This window comes from Mya arenaria, chromosome 2, assembly GCF_026914265.1.
Source record: "Mya arenaria isolate MELC-2E11 chromosome 2, ASM2691426v1".
In the NCBI taxonomy this organism is placed as follows: Eukaryota; Metazoa; Mollusca; class Bivalvia; order Myida; family Myidae; genus Mya; species Mya arenaria.
In genome coordinates this window covers 27,368,958-27,383,089 of record NC_069123.1, presented here as the reverse complement: position 1 = coordinate 27,383,089, position 14,132 = coordinate 27,368,958, and the positions used below count along the sequence as shown (strand labels likewise).

Sequence of the window (14,132 nt, the reverse complement as noted above, 5' to 3'; positions counted from 1 at the left end):
ATACGAAATAAATATGTGTTTATAAGATACATATCCTAAATACTTATAAAGAAATGCCACCGTTTAGAACCCATGTATTTTGACAGTTAATCTTTTCATCATCGTTCTTTCTTTCTTTCAAAACCTAAACATGTATATGTACTATTTACAGTTTTGCAAAAGTTCTCAGACGGGAAAATAGGGACCAGTTAAAAAATCCTTAATGTTTGTAAAATGAAAGTAAATATGAAGAATGAATTATTTCAATGGATAAACGATCCGACGTCGCTCAGACTTGATTTCCTGTCGCCGCGGCTTTCTCAGTATGTGTAGTTGTATGCGATCGACGCAGGCTTTACGTTGAGATGACATTTTTTTTATTCACATTTAAGTAAAAGTTCATATCAGATCACGATATATATTTGTACAGTGTCCAACATTTCCCTGGAGCAATATGATAATAAATATTATGTGTAAAACGTTGATATTATCTTTCTTATTTTTATTACATAAAAAATATTTTCCAATTAGTCAGAGTAGCACTTGATCTTATTTCAAACTCAAACCAGATCAACAGTTTAGTAATCTGCTATTTTGGTTCATTTTTGTCGACATATTCCTCTTATACAAAAGCATATTACGTTTTGAACAACGTTTATTTCTTGTTCCAGTATCAAAATTAGTGATTGACTACAACGTAAAACACGCGTAAGGTCTTCAGATGACATAACCAACCATACTTAAGCAATTAAGATATAGTAGGGTAAAATAATTATATAATATCAAACAAACTCACATATAACTAGACGCATTTATCATTGCATCAAATGCTTAGTGTTCTAAGATTTGATATTATAGCATCAGTTACAGCTTTTTTGTGCAAATGTTTGCAGTAGCGACCTTAGGTGACCATTATAAACATATACGTGACTGCTACAATACGAAGGTTGGGGCTGAAACCTAGGTTATATTCTGCTCATCGGAACGAACATAGACTAATCATCTCAACAGTCAGAGCCTGATGACTTGCAATTCTTAGTCGGAAATTAAGGGACATGGTCCTCAACTAAACATAGTTTGACTAATAATGACTAAAGGTATTCATTATATAATAGTCAAAAGACAATCGGGTACATGCACAAGACAAGGTACACAGATGAAACACGTATGTTGATTATACTATATAATTATAGGGTTTTCAAGCCAAATAAAACACAGTGGATAAAACGGTTCTTTGAGTGATAAAATTATTACAAATATGTTGACAAAACTAAATCCGATACTATTTTAAATTGTCACTCATTTAAGTCAATGTGTATTGCTTTGACATATGCGTAATATTCAACTTGTTAAATTTCAAGACCTTATAAGGAAATTTTTCTATCGTGTATTGGTGTTAAGTCGTAATACTATGCTTATTGCTGTAATTACGTGCGCTGAATAATAAACTTAAATAAATTATTCAGTGTAGGCTCGGCCGTTGTCTCGGTACTGACAAAAATCTAGTTTTCACAAGCGCAAATGCTATGTGTTAACAAGGTGTTTTGATACATTGGGTAGGGCTTATTTTGTAGCCTGCAGGTCTACTGGGTAATCCTCACAATAAAATATCTCTTGAAATAGGCAACAACGCAGGACTAATTTGCTATTTCAAACATAAAATATCTCTGAAATTAATTGCCTTTATTGATTTGTAGAAAATATTATAATTATATTTAAACTCACACTTCTTATTTGTATCATTTGTTTCTGGTCTGGCATATGTTTGCATAATAAATATTGATAACACCAAAGCCTTGTTTTAGAAAACAGCAATGCATTTGATTGATTATCCGCTAGAATATTGCAGCTTGCAAGCACTTCAAAACAAAGTGTCAGATTCAGACAAACTAATGCCATCTTATGTTAAAAATATACGGACGGGTATACTAGAGTTTGTGTTATTAGTTCAAATCATAAAACATAAGGGCAAAAAAGTATTTCATTGATGATAATTAAAAATAAAAATAGAACTCAGATATTATTTTAAACAACCATATAACGATTGAAATGAAACACGTTCAAAAATTCCCAAAAACAAATAGTGAGATAAGGAGTTGTTTAGTGTAATTCAGTATAGGGTTTGGAATAACAAAGAATTTCAAGTATATCTAATGTTGAAATACAAAAAATAAAACTTATACGAGATATGTAACATATAATGTGATTTATATTTGCACATAATTTCTGTTGGAGGGCAGTTGGGAGGCGGTTTGTTTTAGATAATCGCACTGTTGTATATAACCTCAGATCATGCTCGTTTTTGAAAATATTATTAACAGCATTTAAAACGTTAAACTATCCACTGCTTGTTGCACCGATTGGCTAGTTAGTTGGACATTCGATCTCAGAAACTGCAAGAATCTGAAGTATCTGACGCTATTTCTATTGTTGCATATAGTAAATTATATGATTTCTCCCAAGCGTGTGTTCCAACTTTTAGTGTGGGTTGTGAACACACTTTACAAGATTGATTATTCTTATTTTGGTCATTGCGATGCGTAACTTTACGCTCATAATGTGTCGGCCCATACAAATGTTCTTGTGTTCGAATATTCTTTCATCCACGTTATACATGCTTAGACAGCATGTTGTTTTGGCATGGCACTGGCAAAAATCCATGATTGCAGATTAGAGTCACCCAAATCTCTGTGGCATGATGCTGCTTTCATATCAGATTTGGATGTACACATTTCCATTCTCGATAAATTGGTAATACTGATCTGTGAGATGCCTGTTTTGCTCACTAACACCTTTCCAAGGAAAAATTAACATTAAAATAATGTCTTCTCCTCGATTCTGCCCCGACAAAATGTTCGTGTAATCAATCAACGTGTGTTACCAGGTAGTCTGTCTTAAGCCATTCATTATGATATGGTTGGCTCTGTAATTTATGTTTTGGCCACCACTTATTATATGGTTGGCCGTGTTATTTCTAATTTTAGCCACTAATTATAATATGGTTGGCGTTGTATTTTCTGTTTTTACCCCCCAATTATGATTTGGCTTGCCTTGTATTTTCTGTTTTTAGCCACTAATTAAAATATGGTAAGCCTTGTGATTTATATTTTGTCTGATGCTTTACCGCGTGCAATACAGTATTTTATGCCACCAATAACGATATGTTTGACCCTTTTATGATGCTTTTACTACATGCAATGCTTCCCGTTGTGAGCCAACACTATCATTGCAATCTGTTAAGATACCATGTATGATATGGTTGGCCTTTTATGATGCTTTTACTGCATGCAATGTAGTCTGTTGTTATCCACCAATTGTAATATGGTTGGCAACTTCGTTTCGATATATTTAAGATGTACGCGGCATTTTCTACAGGCATTACAGTCTATATGGCCACCAATTATGATATTGGTTATTTTACTTTGCCTTTACTACATGCAATGCGACCTGTTGTTAGCCTCCTACAGCATATAATGCCAGATCTTTTCAATCCAACCTGTCTTAATTCTTCCTTGCGGCATTAATAAAATTTCATAAACTACGGTGCGCAAATATATTATTAAATTTTATAAATGTAACATATAAAGTAATTTATATTTCCACATAATTTCTGTTAGATGGTGTATGGAAGGGGATTTGGTTGTCAGTATCGTATGGTTGTATGTAACCTCAGATCAGCCACGTCTCGTTTCAAGATTATTTTATTTGTTATAACATTAGTATTGTTGCTTTTTGGACGGAATTATAACCGTCAAACTTTATGTCACATGGATCGTTCCTCTTTACGTTATAATACATGCTTTTAATAAATCGTCTGGCATTGAATAGAAAGCCAGATCTTTTCAATCCAATCTGTCATACGTCTACCTTATGACAAACATAAATCTTCAGAGGCTAGGATGCGCAAATAAAAAATATGATTTGGAGGAACGACGCAAATAGTCTTTAATGAAGAGAAGGTTCTTTACAAAGGTACCCTAAACAATGCATATTGTATCGCTATTAGCAGCAAAGACATTCTGACAGAAAATTGTTATTCTCACCACCTTATTCGGAGTCTTTGTTTATGCTTAGTCTGACAACCATATCATTATAAGAAAACTGTCTGTAAAATGGTAACGTTGTTTTAAAGGTACACTTTTACTTCCAAAAAGATGTACCACAATCAATACTTGTTTTATTTTAACGGAAAGGATTATTTCAAATCGAAAATAATTGTTCTAATAAAGGAGATCTTGTTTTATTAGAAGGAAAGCTGGTATTTAAGTGCATAAAATAGTAAGTAGTAAATGGTTTATCACTCAGAATGCATGTTGGTTGTTCATGCGTATGTATCTATTTTTAATACGAGTATCATTATAATGGTTTGACTTGTTGAGTTGCTTTTCATTTGCAACTTTCTATAGAAATAGCATTTATTCAGATGATGGCAATCCATGTGTAATAAACAAGATAGCTTTCCATGTCCGGTAATCCAAACCTTTGTAAATATCCATAACAATAGCCAATCCTCATTCGATCTTGAAAACGTAACTAAATGAAGTTAAACGGCATTTGAGTTGTCAGGTACAACTGTTCGTATCTTTTATTTTCGTTCACATATTCAATAGTAATATGCCTTGGAGGAACGACACTTTAATTTCATAACTCAGGATTTTCTGTATTATTTGAGATATTAAGGTCATGTTTATTTCCTCCACTGGCATAATACGTAAATTTTGAAATGAAGTGCGAACATGGACTGAAATTGCAAACGGATGAATAAGCAGACAATGGTATTTTACGTTTCACTACGACGTTCTTTTGACAGGCAAAATACTAATTTGTTAAGGGTCAATGCTTAGTTTAGCAGGACATATGCTTCTTGAGATGTTAAAAAAACCCAGAAAAATCTTAAACCAACAACGTATCTCTATAAAAAAAACACGGACAAGTACCCAAAAATATTCTGTGTAAACGATGGTGTGCTTTGATTTTAGGATCTTAATCCTTGTTAGTTTTGGACATTTGATGTAACGGTTTAACCAATATCTTTATTTGAGTCAACACTATAACTTTTGTTTATCCGTTCACCAACTGTAGTTACGCCCTGTCCAATAAATAGCTTTTACCATTATTTCTCATTATCATTATCTATCTCATGATGAATGTAGTTATTGTCAACAAAGGTTTTATGAGATAAACAAACATGTTCTTAATCCAGTTCCATAAACCACATTCACGGCATTCTTATTATTTTTTTTGCATCAAAGTAAATGAATGGTTATAATCGTTGATTAACTACGGAAAAGATTAATCATAATAAGTAAGTCTTCTCCGTAAAAGACAATAGTAGCAAAGGTTTTTAATTTCACAGTCGTGTGTCCAATATTGTGTAAACATAGACGCTTCTGTGAGGCAAGTTGCCGTTCAGTGGGTGTTTCTAGTGCTGAAATCAGACACACTCTGAAAAACATACCATTCTTATGAAGCATATGTTTCTAATAAAAGGAAGGTTGTTTTGCAGGTTGAATTCATGGCGGGGACATTTTTCACATAATGCCAATCCAAGTGTTATAAACACTTAGCAGTTTTCGAGTAGAAAGTACAATCACATTTTGCCAATGTTTCAAGACGTATCTCCATGCATGTAATTTTTTGGTTTACCTTTCCACAACATTATTGAATATGTGTAAATAAATTCAAATAAATGTACTTATTTTCTTCTAATTTGATCATGTTTGCATCTTACTTTCCGTAGTTCTGAGCCTATGTTTATATAAATCTGTTCAATCCCATTCTGACAACCCTACAATCATATGAAGAATTGTTTTGCTATAAAACGGCATTATTGTTTTAACGGTTTACCTTGATGAGGTACATTTCCTTTGCAACATTCTATAGCAATACCATTTTTATGGGAATATGAAACTAAGTGTTATAAACAAGTTAGCAGCTTTCCAATTCAGAACATGCTAATATAGTACAAATCCTCACTCAAATCTAAGACATAGCCAATCCTCTTCTGATCTTTACAACGTTCGGCATCGTATCCAGGTGAAGTTAAAACGGCATTTGCGTGTTCAGGTTTAAGTGTTTATTTTTATTCTTCAATTATTTATTGCCATGGTTCCATTATTCGTTTTAAATAATTACAAACATAGTATTTTTTACACTTTCTGACTGTTTTTCATGAACTATTTGTAAGCAACCTGATTTGTTTGGACAATTCAAGTTAAACTAGCACTCCTACTCTTTTACTACATAATGTGAGTGTTCTTGGCCAGAAAATGTCTGTTTAGTCATAACAAGAGATAACTTTATTGTTTGATTTATAGCACGGCTAATTGAGAAATAAAGAAAACAATGACAGTCTCATTTTATAATACACTAATCAATGACGCTTAAGCCATATAATTCTGCGTTATGGCGGCTAATCGAAGAAAAGGAATTAAAGTTTGTTTTGGTGTTGTATTTCGTGAATCCAGACCTTGTTCTTGAATGGTTTATAATCATTTCTCAAGACACCTTTTGCTATTTGTTCTATTCAGACAATACAGATTGATCATATAAATGAGATAATGCCAGGTGTTTTTTCCACGATATCAGTCAAAGACAAGGTCGTGTCCATAGGTGACATTACCAGCCAGAGAAGATGATATTTGTTTTATTTCAGATTTAATACAAACGAAATCAATATCCATGACCACAAAACGACAAATAACCATTGCAGCAATACTTGAGGTGTTTTGATTCCCTTCTAAAAAATCTCTATAACATAAAATGTTATTTTGTTTTGAGATCACTAAATATTCTATGTTCTAACTGAGAACACTAATTGACATGTTTAATTCAGAGATATTTTTTTTGACATTATTAAGACATTGTTTAATATTACAAATAAGATTCTTAAATTATAAAAAAAAGTTTTAAGTAAGGAAATAACTTAGGATGTCTTATGAATACCGATCCAAGAATATTTTTAATATTGCATGACTATCAATTTGGATTGATACCTAGCCTGTTCTAAAGGTTTTATTTCGAGGGGTAAGGGTTAAAATGATATATGTAACTTTACATAAAGAATTAGATTTTGGCTTTCCATCATCATAATTGATATTAGAGTTGAATTGGATTATATCGTTCGATTAAACATAATAAATGATTTAGAGGAAATATGCATGTCATTATTGATAGTTGTAAGGACCAGTAATAGGTTATGGCCATAACAACAAACTTAAGCCAAAATCAGATGCGCGTTCCAGTCGACTCATGGTTTACTAACCGTTCAAAGGCGATACTCTTTTTATTTATCAGTAAAGCTATATTGTTGCGTATGTGATATTTTGTGGAAAAAAGATGATTATAAAAACGCAGAAATGTTTAATTATGCTTATCACTTTTGCAAGTGCTTTAATCATGTCTCAACCTCCGTTTAAACGTCGGAGAATTGACCTATCCCTAGAGGACAAAATACTTTAAAGGTTAACTCAGTTAATATTGTGAGTAAATTTACCCCGTACATCGAATCCTCACTAAACCGGAATCCTCACTAAACCGGAAATTTTGCCCAGTCCGGACCTTGTCCGGTTTAGTGAGTTTCCACTGTACTTGTGTTTGTTTATTGGGTGCTTACACGTTTTTTCTTCTAGTTCATTTTCGTTTGGACCCCTACCTTTTGCCTCTAAGCTGGGTTTTGGATTTTAGGCCACTTGGTCCGTATTCACTTCTCATATTGCATATAACCTCTTAGACTCAGAAAAGCAAAATTCAAATTTGTTATAAAATGTTATTACATAAGCAAATACGGTCAGAATTGCTGTATATGTTACAAATATTCAATCAGACCCACTTTGGTCAAACTTATCTATTCTATAGATATTTGGCAAATTAAAGAATTCTCAATCCCAGACTCAAGACGTTAGTCTCTAAACTAACTAACTAAAGTCTCTTGGGCGTGTCCGTTTTCGATGTATTACAGATTTAAATCATACTTTGTAAGGTTTGTTGCTATGGAAACAAGTATTGAAAATCTGCCAGTCCTTTTGGAGCAATAATTACTATTTTCCTATCAAATTGTTAATTGTTCAACCATCGACATGCCAATAATAATACTAATAAGAAAATATGTGATAACGTTTAGACAGTGCTCTGACGTTGAGGCAGGTTTTCTCAATGCAAAACAGTTTATTTGCTACACAACTGAAAGACAGTGAGATATATTGCACTAGTTTTATTAAGAAATGCCTTTTACATCCCTTATGGAAGTGACAGGTATCGGCGTATCGCCTATGGCTTCCTTTATGACTAGACAGCCCTACAGATCGAGGAATTATGCTATCAATCAAACACATTAAATTCACATTTTATGCCCAGTTTGTAGCATTCGTCATCCGTTTTAGGTGGTGTAAAATGGGTATAAATTCCCTGGACGAACATAAATTTCACTGACCAGTGCGAAATCATCGATAAACCCAAAAGCGAATTGATTATAGCAGTCGTGAATAAAATATTGCTATTCTTCCACCGTTCTCGCAGATTGGATGTCATATACAAAGATTTTATCACTTTGATTTTGAGACGCTAGTCTAAAACAACGTTACATTTTCTCAGACGTAATTCTTTCTGTGTATATTTATTGGCCATCGGCAAATATATACGAGGGATATCAATGAGGCATTAACTGCAGATGTTTGATATGAAATACAAATACACGCCCGAGGTCGTGAACAAACCTTACCTTTAGTAGGAATGTTAAGAAAAGTCGCTTCGTTATAATTTCAGTTCATTTCAGGACAAGATATAGAAAACTAAGTTCCTTTCTCGGGGTTTGATTTTGGGAAATTAGTTGATTGAATTATCCCGCTCCGTTTTGCATAATTAATGCGTGAGATATACATATTTGAATTGATTTAATTTAAAAACAATTATGTTCACTTAAACTCATATCAAAACATCTCATACCAAAAGATGCGAAATACATTATAATACAATGTATTCATTTATTACGATTTGTATAGAAAAAGAAGAAAGTGTTATCGCAAGGATTATAAAAATACATATATTGGAACTTTCATAAAACAACTGGTTCTGTGAAACAAATATCATCATTCATTTAGTTTCTGTAATAATACAGATCACGTATACTAGTATTTCTTAAATAAAGCCCATTTCACTCGTTATTTACAAAAAAAATAATGAAAATATTCGCATAGTGAGATCTTCTAACATCTTAATTGTAAACTATGCAATTCCTGAAATCTTAATGTTTAAAATCTAGTTTCTAGCATCTTCATATCAATATCGTAACATGTAATTCGTAGATTTTTTAAATCGAACTTATCTTATTTCTAACATCTTAATAGTGATATCGAAAAATCCATTTTCCTAGCATCTTAAAATTAAAAACATCTTATTTCTTACATTTCAGTATCAATATCGAAACATCTTATTCCTAGAATCTTGAAGCCGAGTCATCTTATTTCTTACATCTTAATATTGGAAAATTTTATCCATAACGTGCTTTATTTTGAAACGTTTTTCCTAACATCATAATATTAAAATGTAAAATTCCAAAATATTATAACTGTTGAAACATTTAATTCCTAAAATTTAATATAATTTATATTCTAATTTCTGAAGTCAAAAGTTTGATTGAAGCGTTTAATGTTTTATGTTTTGAAACATTCTCCCATTAAGAATCTGAATTTCATCTTTCTGGAGTGGTATTCAGAAACTATTGAACCACACACTTTATCAGCATGTACGAAAAATAAAACCTCATACGGGAATGTCCTTATTAAATGCTTGAAACAAAATCAATAACCGGTTTGTAATTTAATCACAAAAGCTTCATGTTCACGATACGTGGAAAATAATATGAGATGTTTTGTCTTTTTTGACAGCGACATCCCAGGTTTCACTTATTATTAAACTCAGAACACATCATACCCTCGAGTTCTCAGACCCTTAACTTAAGCGGATGATGTTTTATGTACATGTGTTGTATATGTGCTTCAGGCTCTACTATTCATTTCAGTTTCATGACGTAAGTTGAAATTGTAGTTCGAAGAGTAAGAATATATTCCGTTTTTGAATAGCTTAAAAAGTTATTTTACGGATGTTGTGCGAACCACAACATTATCAAATTCAAGTTTGAATTATTATTTTTTTTTATGAATATTAATAAAACATGTTCGTTTGAGTGTATATTTAATTGTATTTTTTAAGAAAAGACAAATATTTTATTTTAAGAACAATTTCATTTATAACTGCTCTTGAATTAGGTTGATAAAGACTAGATTGTGTGTGCAAAGCAATTCTCCTGGTACTCATATATCAATGGTTTATTAGATTCTGATATAACCCGCGAACATTTAATTATAATATCATTTAATTCATATCTGTACATCCTTTTAATAGCGTCAAGACACACGTATAAAAACCGATGTCATGTGATATCTAGAAATTACTTTATAAGTTTATAAGAATGCGAAAACTATCTTAAGATTTTAAACAGGATACACCAGTTCCGCAAAGATTCTACTCCCATAAAAGTATCTTTACAAATACTCCGTTTTAGAAATCCAGAAAAATAGAAAATATACTTGACAAAACAGTTTAACAAATAAAGGCAATAAAACATTCATAAACATTTACCTTTAATTGAGGAATTAAGAATAATGCCAAAGTCGATAAGGTAAATGACTGCAAAATCCAGAGTTGTAAACCGAACTGCACAGCCACCGAGAAATGATCATCAGCGGATTGTAGCTGAACAATATCTGAGAAATAGTTTTACACAGTATAGCGGGAGAAAGCCAGTGCTAGAGTGAACTCACATGGCAACCAATCAAACGCGTTTGCGGGCGATCGCTGTGTAAAATTGGTTTTCTGAAAAGCTTAGCCTCCTTTAAGGCTATGATATACTCTCTTCCGAATTATGAAGAGAAATATAATGATGTGTGTATTGAAGAGAAATGCTAAAGTTTTCAAGATAATATAAATATACTAGTAGGTTCATATCCGCATTAGATTCTTCTTACGATTTATATTAAAAATACCAAACAAAACAGGTGCTGTGCAAGGGTTATATTCTGTACTAACACCACTGTTCGTAGTGAATACGATTATAGATTATGCAAAAAATCCGCCTTTCACATCGGAAAACTTTTACTCTTTTTATATATAAAACGATCACGCATTTACAAAAATAAAATAAAATACATTTTGTGTGCTTCAGTGAAATATATGTATACATGGGAGTATATCTGTTATTTTATTTAGTAATTATGGTACCTGTTTAAATCGAGGGCAGGGTAAACTTTGAATACGATTGTGAAACGTCTTAAATGGTGGCTCTTTTGTCACCACAATGCTTTTGGTTAGAATGTTCTTTTCTATGAAATACAATTATTACAAATATAAGAAACACTACACAGAAAAAAAGAAACACTGAAAAAATCATGGTATATATATAACATAATTACTTGTATATCATGTTACATTATGTTGTTTATGAAGTTATGGTATATATGTGAAGTCTTATTCTATTGACCATGTAGCATTTTTTTGTTTATATAATGATGTATAGGAATAAAATCAAACAGTTCCATGTATATTTTTTATTCACAATTGTTTTCTCTGAATGAAACATTTCGACAACCCCAGTGAGAAATACTTGAAAACTATAAGGAATTAAAAACTATAAAATCCAATTATGTAACCTAATAAAGGTAGTTTATTACCTCGATATAGGAATCCAGTCGGGGCAGCATGACCTACACTTGAAAGGTAGTAAACAGTCAATTAAAGACACTTACAAAACGAGACTCGCCTTTGAAAATTCAAGATTTAAAACCATGTGATCAATACGACTTAATACGAGTGAAAGCTTGTACGAGCCAAGAGGTTAAGCAAGCATAAAACTGACAATAAAACAATTCTATGGAACCATTGACGTTACATTACATTCTGGTATAAAAATAAGAAGATTTTCAGCCGATTTACTTGCAGAATAACCCAAGAAACATAATAGATTGGCTTCGCAGACAATCGTATAAGAGAATTAGGTCATTAGGGTTTCTATATTGGTTTAAACACCAAGTTGCCCCAAGCCAGTAACGCGAAAGACATAGTCTATATTTTTACCGGCTTCATACTAAAATTGAACAAGTCAATTAGCATCTGCAACTCAAAGGCCTAGGAGATTTAAGTCAATTTGAAAATCAAGGTCAAAGGTATTTAGATATGATATTGAAGCATATATATATATATATATATATATATATATATATATATATATATATATATATATATATATATATATATATATATATATATATATATATATATATATATATATATATATATATTACCCAATTTTTTGCTAATGTACTTGTTTCTCTGCATCTTTAATTGATGGCATTTGCATCATTTACAAATAAAAAATATTGAAACCTGTTTCTCAAACATTTTATTTTGTAGTATATTAAATAAATTATGTGTTCTGATGATTCTGTAAAATTATCTTTCTGTGCTGATGGTAAAACGAAAATAATGTTTTTGCATTAAATAATGTAGCTGTACTTTTCCACTAAACTAGTAACTACCTTCGTTAATGATTAAATCCCTAAGGCTTGATGTTTGAATTTATTTATATTACGCTTTTTATAGAAAACTTTGAACGTATGAAACTGTTAAATAAAAAGTAGGTAATAATGTATTTGACTGTACTATGAAAACAAACTATCGTAATTGTAGGACACAGTAGGTGAATTGAAATCATCATCATCATCATCATCATCATCATCATCATCATCATCATCATCATCATCATCAATTTTTATTATTATTATTATTATTATTATTATTATTATTATTATTATTATTAATATTATTATTATTATTATTATTATTATTAGTATTATTATTATAAGCAGCAGCATCTAGTTTTTTTTTGGCGAACCCCTTTGGTTTATGTCAACGTGCTTTTAGCATTTGAAACTTTAAACTTTAAAAAAATATTACTTTATAAACTGAATATATGTTTTGCTATCCCCTACAAGAGTTGCAGCGGTTCTAATACGGGCATAAAGAGGACCAATAAAATATTCATATTAACGTATTTGATCGTTTGATTTTTAAAAATGATTACCTCAAATGAAGCAGTAGGATTTAATTGCCCAATAAACTGAACGTCTTTTGTATTTCTGCTTTATGAAGCATATACAATGTTAAAAATCATCACTATATGCTATTTCAAAGGTTCATATAAACGTAAAAAAACAATGGTAAGTTTCTTGACACCGTGGCTTTCAACGAAATGTTTTGTTTTTTGTTGTTGTTTTTTTATTAGATCAAACAGAGATGTGGTCGATACGTTCGTATGAGAAAATAACACTGTTTATGAATATTATGGTAAAGTTTAAGTCCATATGAGGTCTCTATATATAGTATTTCATAGTTACAATTTTTCTTGGAACAAAAGGATAATATGTGCCAAACATCGATATTACTTTCCTTGATTTTTGCATCAAACATACGTTGCAAATTACTGTTTTCATTTCCAACTCAGACTAGGGGCCGTATTCATTAAGCAAATTAGATTGAACTTAATTTTAAGATTATAAATTAAGTGTTTTGATTGGGCTGTATATTTAGCTGTATTCAATAAGCAAACTAGATTGAACTTAAATTTAAGAATATAAACTAAGTGTTTTGATTGGCCTGTCAGCTGACCAATAGGCTGAATGGAATCCCTGAGGCATGTCTACGGATAAAGATAAGATCAATATTCAATACTGGCACAGATCAACAGTGTAGTAACTTGCTATTTGAGACCATTTGCTGTCGACATATTGTGATAATACATAAGCATACAATCTTTTTAATAACAAAAGATTCTTATCCAAACATTTAGACAAGAAGCTCCTTCAGATGACAAAACATAAATTTGCCACAGCGACGTAATAGGGTCAAGTTATAATATAATTTTAAGTACTCAATAATCGTACACAGCCATCCGGAAACATGTGCTTTAATGTCTTAGCTGTGACACTAGTTTTCATATAGGCATCAGCCACAGCTCATTTTTACAAAGAGTTGAGCTGTAGCCTCAAAAGCTTCCATATCAAACATATCCCTGAATACACTAACACCAAATGTGAAAATCT

The 14,132-nt window shown here is 31.5% G+C and overlaps 1 protein-coding gene across 3 annotated transcripts in view; it reads right to left on the bottom strand.

Annotated features, from left to right (window-relative positions):
* Window positions 1-14,132, bottom strand: part of LOC128217132 (somatostatin receptor type 2-like) — a 137,050-nt gene that overhangs the window by 112,460 nt on the left and 10,458 nt on the right. Inside the window, exon 1 of one of the 3 annotated variants that reach the window (XM_052924055.1) lies at window positions 10,618-10,731. The exons of the other annotated variants lie outside the window; for them this stretch is intronic. The gene's annotated coding sequence lies outside the window, so the exon portion shown is untranslated. Of the gene's footprint in view, window positions 1-10,617; window positions 10,732-14,132 lie in introns of those variants that run through there. 3 annotated transcript variants of the gene reach the window in all.